This window comes from Arvicanthis niloticus, chromosome 2, assembly GCF_011762505.2.
Source record: "Arvicanthis niloticus isolate mArvNil1 chromosome 2, mArvNil1.pat.X, whole genome shotgun sequence".
Lineage (NCBI taxonomy): Eukaryota > Metazoa > Chordata > Mammalia > Rodentia > Muridae > Arvicanthis > Arvicanthis niloticus.
Window position 1 is genome coordinate 136,604,374 of NC_047659.1, and position 15,274 is coordinate 136,619,647.

A 15,274-nucleotide genomic window follows, 5' to 3' on the forward strand; every position below is an offset into this window, starting at 1 on the left:
ACTCTCTGCTGGGACTAAGGCAGCGGTGACAGCCCCTTTGAGAAGTCAGGGACTGAGGTCGGGAGGGACAAAGGACCTGTCCAAGGACACAGCTGTCGGGGAAGTGGTGACAAGCTGGAGTTTTTAATGGCTTTCTAGGGCACAATGAGGCAGGCTCTCCCATGTTCCCCAGGTTGTGTCACCAGCCTGACTCTCCACCCCAGAACATTCCATCACCAGAAAACAAAATCCCAGACCCAGGGACGGTCCCTCCCCCTCTCCCGCCCCCGCCTGCCTCTGCTGAGCTGCATCTGCTTTGTGTCTGTGGCTTTGCCTGTTCAGGACATTTCTTATGCATGGAGTCATAAAGTAGGTCACACACATCGCATGCATGCTCTCTCTGCCCTCGTCTGGCCTTTCTCACAGCCGATGCCTTCGAGGTTCAGCCAGGTGGGTTTGCTCCTGAGGCTTGTGTTTGTTTGTTTTTGTTCTTGAAGGCTGAATAATATTCCCTGGTATGGAGATATACCACCCACCCTTTAGGGGCACTTGGGTTGTTTTCTCCTCAGCTCTTGGGGAAAACCCTGCTGGGAACATTCCTGTGCATGTTTATGTGGACTGGAAGCCACCCAGGGGACATTTAACTGTCTTGGAGCCATCCGGGGTCTTTATTGATGTATTACTTTATTTATTATTTGTTGTCCAAGGATTGAAAGCAGGGTCCTCGGGATAACACTAGACAAGTGTCGTGTTACTGAGTGACAGTCCAGGAGGCTGCTTTTTTTTTTTTTTTTTTTTTTTTGGTATTTTGAGACAGTGTTTCTCAGTGAAGCCCTGGACATCCTGGGCCTTACTCTATAGACCAGGCTGGCCTTGAACTCAGAGACCTGCCTGCTTTTGCCTCCTGAGTGCTGGGATTAAAGGCTTAAAGTCATGCATCACCACTGCTGCCCGGGTCTTTTTCACGTTTTATTTTTAAACCAACTTTTAAAAAATGAAACAGGAGAGAGCTCTCATGTAGCTCAGGTTAGTCTCAGATTTGTGTAGCTGAGGATAGCCTTGAATTCTCGATCCCTCCACCTTTGCCTCTCAAACGTGGGCATTACTGTGTGTGTGAGCCACCAAGCCCCACGTTAGCACTTTTCTCATTATATTTCATTTGTCTTAATTTGTGTGCTTGAGTGTGTATACACTGTGTGCTCACTGTAGAGATCAAAGGAGAGCTTGTGGGAACTGGTTTCTCCTCCCACTCTGTGGATTCTGGAGGATCCAACTCAGGCTGTCAGGCTGGGTGGCAAGCGCTACCCTGTGAGCCATCTTTCCAGCCACTTTTTGTCTTTGAAACAGAGTGGCAATGGCTGGAGAGGGTGGTGCATGCCTTTCATCTCAGCACTTACGAGGCAGAGACAGGTAGGTCTCTGTGAGTTAGAGGCTAGCTTGATCTACATAGCGAGCTCCAGAGTGGCCAGGTCCACCGGCTTCTACCCGCCCAGATTATTTTTATGATTTTGAGACTGTTCTCATGGAGCCTAGCTTAGCCTGGAACTTGCCATCCTTCTGCTTCAGCCTGAGTGTGTGTACCACCATACCTGGCTAGTTTTCATTTCAGCATTTGTTTATTATTTGCAGTATGAGGAGGGAACCCAGGGTTCCTGCAGGCTACGCAAACTCTCTACCCTCAGAGCCCCATCTCAACCCGTTTGTTCCACTGGGGGAATGAGTTTGTGGCTGTGAAGCCCTTCTCTCACCAAGTAAGAGATTCAGGACTGACTGTCCAGTGTTGCGTGTGAAATCTGGTCGGTGAGCCTCTCTTTCTCTTGGAGAAACAGAGCTGCAAAAGTGTGCCCATCACTAGCCAGACAGGATCTGATCTGGGCTCTCCACAACGGCCTGGTGGCCTGGGGGTTGGGGGTTGGAAAACCAACTCGAGGACTTGGAAGGTGGGAGAGAGCCAGCACCTGGGTCCCATCTGGGGCTCTGCTCAGAACTGGGCACTGCCTGGTAGAGACTCTAAGGAGCCAGATGTGAGCCACCTGGACTCCCAGCTGGTCTGACACAAATGATGTCATTGAGCTAGGTGGCACAAGCCAGCCTGGTTCTGGAACCCATGGTGGTGGTCATGACATCATGGGGAGTCTTGGAGTACCCAAGCACCCTTGGAAAGACAGCAAAGACCAGGAAAGCAGAGGGGCCTGAAGGGAGACTTCTTGAAGACCTTGAGCACAAAGGCCCAGGGTACCCGGGAACAGCAGGAGGGTGCTGGGGGTGTGGCTTGGTCAGTAGGGTGCTTGCTTAGCAGTATAAAGCCCTGGCTTTCATGCCCAGTCTTTCATAAAGCAGACATGGCTGTGTGTGCCCAGAATCTCAGTGCTACGAAGGCAGAGGCAGGAGCATCAGGATTTTAAGGCTTGCCGATCCTACATAGAGTTCAAGGCCGGTGTGGGCTACAGTTTCAAATATAAAATAAAATGAGATGGGGGGTGGGGAAGGGAGGCTCAGAATATAAAGTGCCAGCCACCAAGCCTGATGACCTGAGTTTGATTGCAGTGACCCACACAGTAGAAAGAGGAAACCACTCTCCTGGGAGTTGTCCTTTGACCTCCATAGGGCTCCTGGCACGGGCACCCCCATACCTACCCATAATAAAGTTTGAAACGAATAAAAATAAATAAATAAAAATAAGGCCAGGTGTGGTAGCACATGCCCTCATTCCCAGCACTCAACAGACAGAGGCAGGTGGATCTCTGGGAGTGTGAAAGGCTAGCCTGGCTTGTGTAGAGACTTCCAGCCAGCCAAGGCTCTGTCTCAGCAAACAAACAAAAACAGAGAAAAGAAAAAAGAAAATGTCAGGCAGTGAGTGTTAATGGGCAGGGCTGGACCTGCGGGCCCAAGGGTCATGATGATCCGGGCTATTTTATCCTAAGCCGCAGGAAGCCACCAGGGGATTTTACTTGAAGGGGTGACACAGTGCTTAGGTGTCACGTGGGGACCAGACAGAGGCCACTGAGCCACATAAAGGAAGTGGAAGCTGACAGAGGCACCTGCGGGCTGAGTACACTGGCCAGTCAGCTGAGGGAGGAGCGGGCCTCAGGTGCCTCAGTGTCTGACTGGGGACAAGGCCATGGCAGGGTGGCGTGGGGGTGTCTGGAGTGAGGGAAGAGAAACACCACCACATTCCTTTCCTTTTCTTTCACCTTTTTCTTAGTTTTCAACTTTTTAGTATGCAGTTTTTGTTGGTGTGTACAGGCACTCAGGGACAACGTGTGTGTAGACTCAGGAGAACTTTGAGGATTGGTTCCTTCCATCCACGGTAGGATCTGGGATCCAAACTCAGGTCATCAGGTTGACCCCACTGAGCCATCCCTCTGCCCCCTTTTCTGTTTTCTTTTGAGACCAAGCAGGCTTTGAGTTCTTTATGTGGTTTAAGACTATACCTGAATCTCTGATACTCCCGTCTAAGTTCTAAGTGCTAGGATTACAGGTGAGTCCTACTGTGCACAGCCAGGTGTTTCTTTTCTCTCTCTCTCTCTCTCTCTCTCTCTCTCTCTCTCTCTCTCTCTCTCTCTCTCTCTCTCTGTCTCTGTAGCCCTGGTTGTCCTAGAACTCACTTTGTAGTCTAGGCTGGCCTTGAATTCACAGATAAAGCCACCTGCTCTGCCTCCTGAGTCCTGGGACTAATGTTGGGCGCCACCACACCCAACTTCCATTTTTATTTTTGAAAACTGTTATATTTTAACTTTTTAAAAATGTGTTTGGATGTCTTGCCTGAATGTATCTTGTGGACCGTGTGTGTGCAGTGCCCAGGGAAACCAACAGAACCCTCTGGGACTGCACTTACAGGTGCTGTGAGCCACCATGTGAATCAAATCAGGTCCTCTGGAAGAGTAGCCAGTGCCCCTAACCACTGAGTCACCTTTCTAGCTCCTATCGCACGCTCTGAGCTTGCATTTCCTAGTGTCTGATAGTGTTCAGTCTTCCTTTGACTTAATTACAATACAATCCACCTATCTTAATTACTGAAAACAGATAATATTCAAACCTTTTGCTCACTTTAAGTTGACCTTATTGAATTTTGAGGGCTTTGCTGGTTTAAGACCGGATCTCAGGTAGCCTGGACTACAGAGCAACACCCTTTCTCGTGCCCGGAGGACCAGAAGTCCAAGGTCATAGTTGACTGCACAGTGATTTGGATGCCATCAAGAGGTACACGAGACCCTGGCTTGAAAAGAAAAAGAGAGAAGGAAAGAGAGAGATATGGAATCAGAGACGATGGTTGAGGCCCCAGCCTAGCTCCCTGCCTGCTGAGGAACCTTGGCTAGGCCTCTTCCCCTCTCTGGGCAGCTGGACCTGCAAATGCCTGGATTAGCCCAAGAGAAGGAGCCTAGGAGGTAGGAACCTGTGGTTAATGATAAAGGCTATTTCTGCCACAGGTCCTTGCTCAGGCAGTTTTTATTTCCCAGGACGCTCTTCCTTTTGACACCCTCTACGTCCAGCTTTCCCACAGCTGTCCCCTGAGCATTCTGGAGCTTTTCCGTGCGCACCCCCCCCACCACTCCCCATAACCCCTCCCAGCTCCTCACACCCCACCTCCTCCCAGAGCATCTGCCACTGTGCCTAGGTGTTGATTTGCCAGTGTCTGGCTCTCCCGTGGAAGGTGTCACTGCAGGAGGCTGGGTGGTTTGTGCTCTGTTCCTGTGATATCCCAGTCTTTGATGGTACCTGACGCAGGGCATAGAAGCTAAGATTAACCGATCAAACAGGATTGCCGAATTCCCTCCTGGGAGACCTTGGAGGTCTGCTTTCTTTTTCATTCACTCACTCACTCACTCATTCATTCATTCGTTCGTTCGTTCACCTATCTATCCTGTGCGTGTGCACAGGCATGCGTAGATCAGGACCCCAGCGTGGAAGTCAGAGGATAATTTTCAGGAATCACTTTTCTCCTTCCTGCATGTGGGTCCCCAGGTTATCAGATTTGGGGGCAGGCACCCTTACTTGAGACATCTCAATCTCTCTGTTTCTGTGTTTGTCTCTTCCTCCATCAGGTGGTCCCTCCTCCCTTCCTGTTCTTTTTGTCTGTTTAGAAACAATGTCTTCAGTAGCCCAGGCTGTCCTCCAACTTGCAATGTATCCAAGGCAAGTCCAGTTCCCTTGATCCTCCAGTCTCCATATCCCTAGAGCTGCTACGGACATCACTACCTACTTTGGGGCCACTTCTTTCAACCACAGGCTTGTCTAGGCCAGGGGAGGGGAGGGGAGGCAGCGGTGGGGTCCCAGAGAGCGGCCCCCTCCAGCCCTGGCCGCCCGCGGCGCAGCGAGACGAATGCAGCACACGGCCGCCTTTATGGGCCGCAGACAGCGCGCCGCCAGCCTAACCCTGCGTGGAAAATTCGCAGGCGGGAGGCGGGGGTGGGGGGTGGGGGGGGGTGTCGCCCGGCAGGTGGAGGCGGGAGAGGAGAGGACTGCAGTCGACAGGGTGGCCAGCCTAGCCGTGGCAGGCTCTCAGAGTGTCACAGCAGCGCATCCAGATTTCTTTCTTTCCTTTTTGGTGTTTTGGAGACAGCCCGGGATGGCAGTGTAGCGGTAATCTCGAATTGCTGATTCTCCTGCCTCCACCTCCTACTTACGTGTCCAGCTAGATTTCAGGGTGACGCCCGCAGCCTTAGGAAGCTGAGCCAAACTTAAAATCAGGGTGGTGGATGAAGGAGGCCACCGCCTGTCCAGTGAGGTAGGACTAAGGTCTGCATTGGAGTTCAGTGCCTTGCTACCTGGGGCTTTTCTGAGTGTCTGTCGCGCTGGGCCAGGCCATGCTAAAAGAAAGAAGTTCTATGAGCTCTGGACACTGGGGCCCCTCTGCAAGGGGTGTGGGGGGGTGCACAAGCCAGTCCTCTGGCCTCTTCTTCTGTTTGCGCTGCTGGGATGGAATGCCTGAGGCAGTGTTCTGTATAAATCAAAGACACTTGTTCAGTTCATGATGCTGGCGGCCTCCGCATGAGGTCCTTATGCTGGGTCACCACTGTAGAAGAACAAAGAGGAGGTGAAGCCCCACAGCACCGACAGTGACAAGACTCCATTCATGGGGCAGAGCCCTCATCACCTAAACCCCCTTAGGCTCCCCTACCCAACACTTGTGTTGGGCAGAGAACCACTTTTAGACCTTAGCTCCTGGATACTAGGACACAGGACACACACCCAAGCTGACACGGGGGCCTTCCTGTACTGTTAACAGCATGGATGGGAGAATCGGGAGAACAGAGGAGAAAGGGTGACCCCAGAGTGACAGCAAGATAACTCCCCAACAAAGCCCTATCTCAGAATCACACAGGAAGAAGGCAGAGAGTGAGGTAGGAGGGACCCCTTGTTCAGAGAGGTCAGTCAGAACCACACAGAATGTTCTAGGTTAGCCTGGACTACAGTGTAAAACCCTGTCCAACAAATAAAATTAAGTTTAAAAATCCCAGCAAGGTGGAGCACAGTGGTAAAGGCAGGGGGCAGTCGGTCTTTGAATGGGTCATTCTTTGTGCCTGGGACCTGGCCCTTACCCCTGCGGGTTCCCCAGCCTCTCTCTTTATTCTTCCCCTACTGACCTTGAGGGACCGTCTCAAAACACTTGTGCATTTCCCTACCACCCTAGCCTTTCCCTTTGCCACAGTCTTTATTATATTATACACTTAAGATTTTAATTAATTGAGAAATCAATTAATGAACAGTGGGGTATGGTGCTTGTGCTATGTCCTTTGTGTGGAGCTCAGAACTTTCAGGGTTTCAGTCCCACCTTCCACCCACCCACGCGGGTTCTGGGGACTTGAACTCAGAACATTGGGCTTGGTGGCAAGTGCTTGTCCCTGCTGAGCCATCTTGTCTGCCCTGTTTTTTAGATTTTGTTTTATTTATTTGTGTCTAATTTAATTTTTTATTTTAAATTTTCATTATGTATATTTATGAGTTCAGGTGCCTTGAATCCCCCCCCCATCCACACTCCCCACCCACCCACCCCAAGCTAGGGTTACAGTGATTGTGAGCCTCCTGCCTTGGGTTCTGGGATTGAATTTGTGTCCTGTGGAGAGCAACAGGCACTCTGAACTACTGAGCAGTCTCTCCAGCTCCTGTCTGATTGTGTGTGGGTGTGTGATGTGTGTGAGTGTGTATAGGCAGGCTGGTGTGTAAGAGACAACATCAGGCTTGGGTCCTTGTCTTCCCCCTCATCTGAGACAGTGTATCCTCATTGTTCAATGCCTTCGGGTGCCATCAGCTTCTGGGGAATCTTCTTTCCCTTTCCTATCTGCAGTCGGAGTAGTGTAGGGTTATACATATGATCGGAGTGGTGTAGGGTTATACATATGATCGAATAACATTTTGTAGCATTTGGGATTTGAACTTAGATCTTGGAATGGCACAACCAACCATCTGCATTAAGTCACTTCCAGCCCTATTTTACTTATTTTTATTGTGTCTGTATGATGTTGGGGAGGTTTTCTATCTTCGTAGGGATGGCAGGAACTGAACTAAAGTCATCAGTCTTGCTCAGTAAGCAGTACACTCTCTCAGCTATCTTGACACCCTAGTGTTTTGGAGTCAGAGTTTCATGTAGTCCAGGGTAGCCTTGAACTTCTGATCCTCCTATCTCTGTCTTCCAAATTCTGGTCTGTGGCACTAAACAGACTCTTTGTGTTGAGACAAGGTCTCACTATGTAGCATAGGTTGAACTTGAACTCACCAGTCTTGACTGGCACGCTGTCTGCTGTCCTGACTCTGCCTGCCAGTGGCTAGGGCTATAGGCATGCGCCATCTTACCTGGTCATATTCCTGCCTGCCTCCTCTCCCTGCAGGGTCGGGGAGTGGGTGTCAAGAAAGCAGGACTCTGTGCTAACACACAGCCTCTGCACCTACCCTAGCACACAGTAGGTGTTCATAAATGCAAAAAAGAAATTGGTGAACAGGCAAAACCAGGGCGGATACCAAAGCTTTTTCTTTCCTTTCTGGCTACTTGGTCTCTGGTTAGCAAGGGACTGGTTTCCGGAGCTACAGACCGGCAGAAGGCCAGGTGAAGGGAGGGGCAGGGATGGAGGGCTAGGCTCTGCCAGCAAGGGAAGGCTCCTTTTCAGCTGCAGGACCAGCACCCTGGCAGGGTGGGGTCCTGGAGGCCAGAGCTGCCCTGCCTGCCGCCCTGCCTGCCGCCAGTGAGAATTCTCACACGTTGTAAAGGAGGCTCCTGCTCTCTTCTGGCAGCTGGCTGGACTGTCTGGGCTAAGCCAGAGATTCCCAGCAACCAGCTTAGATGTGGCAGAGCCTCTTGGCTCTGGAATTTTCTTCCTGGGGACAGGGCACTGAGCTGAGATCTAGGCCAAGTTTGCTCCTTGGTTCACTGAGGCGCCGCCACACACTCTCCCTTGAGCTCCAGTCCCATGGTGACTTGAAGCTGGGAGGACACTCCTTTGACATGCAGAGATACAGAAGAAGGGTCTGGAGTGACCGGCCACAGTCTGCCTCCAGTTGAAGTTTCTGTCCATATCTGCTAAGAGGGGAGGGAATTCAGGGTTGGCACGTGCCTTTCTTCTGGACTTGGTGGCTAATACCTATAATCCCCGCACTAGGGAAGCTAAAACAGGAGGATTGTTATGAGGTTAAAACCAACCTGGTCAGCCGGGCGGTGGTGGCGCACGCCTTTAATCCCAGCACTTGGGAGGCAGAGGCAGGCGGATTTCTGAGTTCGAGGCCAGCCTGATCTACAGAGTGAGTTCCAGGACAGCCAGGGCTACACAGAGAAACCCTGTCTCAAAAAACAAAGACAAAAACAAACAAACAAACAAACAAACAAACAAACAAACAAAAAAAGACCAACCTGGTCTACATAGTTCTGGGCCAGCCTGGATTACCGTTTGAAACTCTGCCTTAAAGAGAGCGGGGGGGGGGGGGGGGTGGGAAGGGGGAAGGAAAGAAAGAAAAGAAAAAGACATAGAGCTAGGGTCATGTCTTGTTGGGGGGCAGTCAGTGAGGAACTCCTGAGAATGGTTAGAAAGTGTCTGGTGCAGACACCACTGGGCCTGAGTTGGAGCCTGGCTCTGCATACATTCCCTGGGGCTGGTACAGCATCCTTCACTTCTCTCTTGAAAGAGGAGAAGCCCCAGAGACTGGGAAGGACTGAGGAGGCCCAAGGGGGTATGACATGTGTCATGCAGATGTAGGGCTCTGGGTTCCCCCTAGCAATTCAGGTTTGGGGGTGATACAGAAGGTCAGGAGACCAGTAGTGGGAGAGGGGGCCTCATAGGCTCAGGACTTGGGGTTCCTCTGAGTTAGGCCTGTGTGTGACTCACTATTTTTGAACTGAATTGAGTTGACTGAGCATGCATATATGTTGGTGCAAAGAGATGTGGGGGTGTGTGAGCGAGGGAGCACATGTGTGTGTCAGTGGGTGTGGGCATGTCCGTGAGCATGTCTGTATGTGCAGAGATGTATTCTGGGACTGAACTAGTGTGAGTGTGTGTGCATGTGTGTGTGTGTGAGTTGTGTCTGAGCGGAGGGTGGGGGTCTGTTGGGTTGGAGGTAGCCTCTGGTAGTTCGAGGTGAGAGTGTGAGACTGTTCAGGCCCCTCAGGGCGTGTGAGGGTATATTGATGTGTTCACATATAGCAAGGTAGGGGATGTCCAGTGTATGTCTGCATGTGTGTGTGTGGCCCTGTCACCGCCGGCTCCAAACCCGGCCACATAAACTTCACACCCCTGCAGGCGGGCTGCGGCAGCCCCTCCACGGGTGCTGGGCAATGGAAAGCAGATGGGCCAGGATGTAGGCCATATGGGGCTGGGGGTGGGGGTGCACTCCTCCCTCCTAGCACCAGGAAACCCCCCTGCCTGCGGCCCCCCATCGGGGTGGGGCCTGGAGCTGACACTACAGCAAATGTCCTGCAGCCAGTGTGGAGCCAACGGGAGACAGCTTCAACCTCACAGGGGACTCTGGTGTGTGTGTGTGTGTGTGTGTGTGTGTGTGTGTGTGTGTGTGTGTGTGTGTGTGTGCGCGCGCGCGCGCGCGCGCGCACGCATGCAGGGATGAGGGGGAGAGGGTGGTTGGGGTGTTCAGGTTGAGTGAGATGATTTAGTCCTGAGAAGCTATAGCTGGTCTCAAGATTGTGTACCACGCAGACGCACTCTGTCCCTCAGTTTCCCCAGTGGTGTACTAAACAGAGTGGCTGTTTAGAATTGAATATAGACCTTAGCCCACACTTAGGCAGATGCTACCAGCCACAAGGTCAGTGGTAATAAAGGCCGTGACCTTGGTTGTCTGCGGGCCAGGGGCCACAGACCTAGGCTGTGCTCTGGCGCTGGGGTGTGGTTCATCCATAGAGCGCTGTTCCCAGTATGAGCAACCTGGGGGTCTACCCATCCTCGCCTTGCCATGAATCTGTTGGCAGTAAGGGCAACATCTCCAGGCTTGGGCTGGGGAAACCTGCTGTGCTATCTCTTTCTGTGCCTCAGTTTCCCCTTAGGAGAATAGACTGATAATCCTGGGGTCTCCCTGTTTCTGGGCAGTGGCGAAGTTGGCATCTGGAGGCAGACGTGTGTGTCTCACTCACAGCAGAATTCTCGGAAGCTTCTGGAAACAGAGGAAGGAGCTCTGGAGACCAGAGAGGCCTGGCCCTCCAGGATGGTGCTGTCACAGCGATGAGGTGGGCACACCTAGAGCAGCTGTGGTGACCTGGGGTCCTCAAGGTTGTGGAACTGTAGTGTAGTCTGAGGCCTGAGTCCATCTGACTCTCCCTGGCTACACTGGTGAGTCCAGACACCTCTAGGGCCAGCCTCTGGCTCCTCTTTTCCTGTACAAGTCTGGGGGGGTAGGGGGTGGGGGGAAGTCCGTATCTTCTGGCCATGAGAACACGGTCAGTGAGAAACTGGAGGCCAACATTCAAACAAGCCTCCCCAGTCCATCTCTGTCTTTTTTTTTTTTTTTTGTATGAAGGCTGAGGTCAGAAGGGGGCTGGGTGCAGGCCCAGTGCAGAGGCCAGGGTGCGGGGGGTCAGGGTGCAGGGACAATATGCAGGGCCCAGGGTGCAGGGCTACAGTGGCTCTGGCGGCCTTGGCCTGGTCAACCATGTCCTCTGAGTCTGACTTCTTGGGAGGGATCTTCTGGGGAGGCTTAAACTTCAGTAAAATGTCTGGAGCTTGCTAGGTACTCAATAAATGCCAAGTTGCCTTCCCTCTGGTCCCGTCCTGTGGCCCCTTGTGTGTATCTGATATTGATTTATAACACCCCATCCCCCATTTCTCCCTTTTCTGGGTCTCAGTCCAAAGGTTTTGGGTTGCCCCCATGCCCCAGACTTAGGAGGGACTGGACTAACCAATCAGAGAACTCTATCCTCTCAACCAATAACAGAGCACAGGACTTTTAGCTGGTCCCTTAAGGACTACTTTTTTTTTTTTTTTTAAACTAGGGTCACCAACCCCATGAGAGTGGAAGCCTGGATGTGGGGTTCCCCTTGCTTGGATATACGGTTCACACTGCACACTGCCTGGGTGAGGGGGAGCGAGGGGCCTGGCATGGTCTCTCAGAGAGGCCTGATGGTGAGATGAGAACGCCTCCAAGCCGACATGCCCCTGCTGTAGACATGGCCCTGCTGTAACCTATCCCTGTTGAGTGAGGGGCGCAGAGGCAGGCTGCGGCGGCGGAGGGGCTCACACCCAGGCCGACTGGCGCCAGCCGCAGCCCTCTCCAGCTCCAGGCGCTGCAGAGCGGGGTGTAAATCCCTCCTGGCCGCGGCCTCCGCCCCCAGCCTCGCTGCGCTGGAGCTCAGCTATTTCGGAGGTTCCCAGGGGACAACGTTTCCTGCCTCTGGCGGAAAAATCTGCAGAAAATGAGAGCCCTGTGGTCTGCCTCCAACGCAGCCCTGAGCCTGCGACAGAGGAGAGTTCTTTTCTTAGTCTTCTCCCTTCTCCATCTCTGTCGTCCCGTCTCTGTCTCTCCCTCTTTTTTTATTTTATATTTTATATTTTATATTTTTGAGACAGAATTTTACTCTGTAGCTCGGGATGGCATTGAACTCATGGTGATCCTCCTGCTTCAGTGTTTGCAGGTATGAGCCATGCATGAGCCTTTCTTTCTTCGACTATTTATTTATTTATTTATTTATCTTATTATTCTCTTCTTTCTTTTTTTCTTTGTTTTTTTTTTTTTAAGATTTTATTTATTTTATGTAGGTGAGTACACTGTAGCTGTCTTCAGACACACCAGAAAAGGGCATCGGATTCCATTACAGATGGCTGTGAGCCACCATGTGGTTACTGGGAATTGAACTCAGGAGCTCTGGAAGAGCAGTCAGTGCTCTTAACCACTGAGCCATCTCTCCAGCCCTCTTTCTTTTTTCCTACGTCAGAGTTTTTTCTGTGTAGCCTTGGCTGTCCTGGATCTAGGGCTGTAGACCAGGCTGGCCTCGAACTCTCAAAGCTCTACTTGCCTCTGCCTTCCCAGTGATGGAATTGAAGGTGTGGGCCCTCCGCCTGCCTTACTGGTTCAGAAGGTTGAACCCAGGTCCTCTTTCTGGGCACACGCTCTTCCACTGAGCCCCATCCTCAGTCTCCCTTCCACTTTTGATTTTGAGATAGGATCTCACTAAATTGCTCAGGCTGGCCTTGAACATGGGATTCCGTCTCAGCCTCTGGAGTAGCTGAGATTACTAGCCTGCAGCCACAGATCCCAAAATTTATGTCTTTCCTTCTTTCTTTCCTTCTACCCCCCCCAACCTCCACTCCGTGACCCCCATTCTTGCAGATTTTACCGGTTTCCCTCAGCCCCAGGGTCCTGTGGTGAATTCTACCAGGGCAACCTGCTTGCTGTCCCCATTCCAGGCCCACTTGGCTTGTGCTAGACCCTCCGCATAGTGAACAGGCCTGTGTGTGGCCCAATAGGACACCCGTGGAGTTCTCTGCTCAACGCTGTGTGTCAATGCCTTGGCTGGGACAGTGGAGGAGGACACAGGGGAATCTCCGGTGCTTGTGTCATCGGGGCCCTTCCCAAAGACATCCAGGGTGTTTTATTTTATTCTTAGTATTTGGGGGGTGGGTTTTGAGTCAGGGTTTCTCTGTGTAGCCCTGGCTGTCCTGGAACTCACTCTGTGGACCAGGCTGGCTTCAAACTCAGAAATCCGCCTGCCTCTGCCTCCCAAGTGCTGGGATTAAAGGCGTGCACCACCACTGCCCAGTTTGTTCTATTATTTTATTTTGAGGCAGTCTAGATACACACAGCTAGGGCTGACCTAGAACTCATTATGTAGACCAAAGAGGCCTTGAACTCAAGGCAATCCTCCTGCCTCAGCCTCTTCATGCTGGGTATATACCACTATACCCAGTTAATGCAAAGAATCTTAAAAGGCCTCATGGACTCGAGCCCTGTGCTGCTGTGACTCAGACCTTTTGGCCCCACAGATAGGCCACATAGAATGGAGGCCTGCTATGTCACATGTCCAGAGGGTGGAGGTTCACATTGGATTTTTTTTTTGTTTGTTTGTTTTGTTTTTGAGACAGAGCCTCTCTGTGTAGCCCTGACTATCCTGGAACTCACTATATAGACCAGGCTGGCCTCAGTCTCACAGAAATCCACCTGTCCACTTTCCAAGTGCTGGGATTGAGGTTCAAGGTCTGTCTGAGGACTGTATCCAAGGTTGAGGTTGAAGGCTGTATCCTGCTGGCAGGTTTGCTGCAGAGACCCAAGATGGAGTCAGGCATCACGTAGTCTCTAGAGGCACATCTAAGACCTAAGACATATCCAGTCTAAACTATTGTACTGGTTATCTATCTATCTATCTATCTATCTATCTATCTATCTATCTATCTAAAATTAACTTGAAACAAGCCAGAATCATTTGAGAAGAAGAAACCTCAATTGGCAAAAATGCCTCCATCCATCAGATTGTGGGGTCTCTCTCTCTGTCTCTCTGTCTCTCTCTGTCTCTGACTCTGTCTCTCTCTCTCTCTCTTTATTGAGACAGGGTTTCTCCATATAGCCTTGGTTGTCCTGGAACTCTGTCTGTAGACCTGGCCTCCTCTGCCTCTAGAGTGCTGGTGGTTGATGTGGGAGGGGCCAGCCCACTGTGGGTGATGCTGGCCTGGGGCAGGTGGTCCTCCCATTCTGTAAGGAAGCAGGCTGAGAGAGCCACGGGGAGCAAGCCAATGAACAGCTTTCCTGTGTGGCCTCTGCTTCCGTTCCTGCCTGCAGCTTCCTGCCTTGCGTTCCTGCCCTGACGCCCCTCGGTGACTTGGTCCTGAGATGTATAAGCCGGAATCAGCCCTTTCCTCCCCAGGTTGCTTTTGCTTGCAGTCTTTAACTCGGCAATGGGAACCTAACGAAGACAGTTCTGTGAAGCCATCCGTCTGCTACGTGCTGGCTGAGGAGACACGCTGAGTCTTCAGGCCCCGTTTGCCTTTCACTTGGCTTGCCTAGTTTTGTGACAGGGTCTCGCTGTGCAGCCCAGGGGCCCCCTACCAGCTCTTCCTCTCTCTGCCTCCCAAGTGCTTGACTACAGGCCCGAGCCACCTGTCTCAAAACATCTCTTCAAAATCCCACCTGGGGCCTGGAGAGCTGGCTCGGCAGCTAGGAGGACTTGCTGCCCTTTCAGAGGACATAGATTTGGTTCCCAGCATCCGTCACAAGCTCCCGCTACTCCAGATCCAGGGGATCTGATGACCTCTTTCGTGGTGACATCTATGGGCACTGCACACATGATGCACATACTTTCATACAGACTCGTTCATACACATATTTTTAAAAATCTTATTTTGGGGGTGGGGGGTTGAGACAGGGTCTCACCATATAGCCCAGGCTATCCTGTCTGTAGATTCACCTGCCTCTGCCTCCTAAGTGCTGGGATAAAAGGCATGTATCACTCCACTCAGCTAACAATCTTAAAAACAAACAAACAAAACTATTTTATCGTTGTGGTGTTTGTGTGTGTGTGTGTGTTTGTGTATGTGTACCATAGTGCATGGGTATGAAGTCAGAGGACAACTTTGTGTCGTCAGTTTTCTCCTTCCAGTTTTACATGGGTTCCAGGGATCAAGCTCAGGTCAGCAGGCTCACACAGCAAGCACCTTTACTTACTGTGCCCTTTCGCTGGCCCCTGTGGCTGACTTTAGAAGGATTTGTTGAATGAATGAGTGAACTATGAGACAAGTGCTTGCCTTTGAAGGGGACCTAAGTGCAGCTCCTTCCTCCTGGGTACCTGCCAAGCTTCAGAGAGAGAGGGAGAGGAGAAGGGAGAGTGTCTTGGCACCTCTCCTTGCTTTATGATTCTACCACTTGGGATTGTCACAGA

General features: G+C 51.6%; 1 long non-coding RNA gene across 1 annotated transcript; it reads left to right on the plus strand.

Annotated features, from left to right (window-relative positions):
- Positions 1-315: 315 nt before the first annotated feature.
- On the plus strand, positions 316-14,872 carry LOC143441513 (uncharacterized). The gene is made up of 3 exons (XR_013109012.1): positions 316-429; positions 10,503-10,639; positions 11,402-14,872. It is a non-coding gene; the product is annotated as an uncharacterized LOC143441513 (long non-coding RNA).
- The last annotated feature ends 402 nt before the right edge of the window (positions 14,873-15,274 follow it).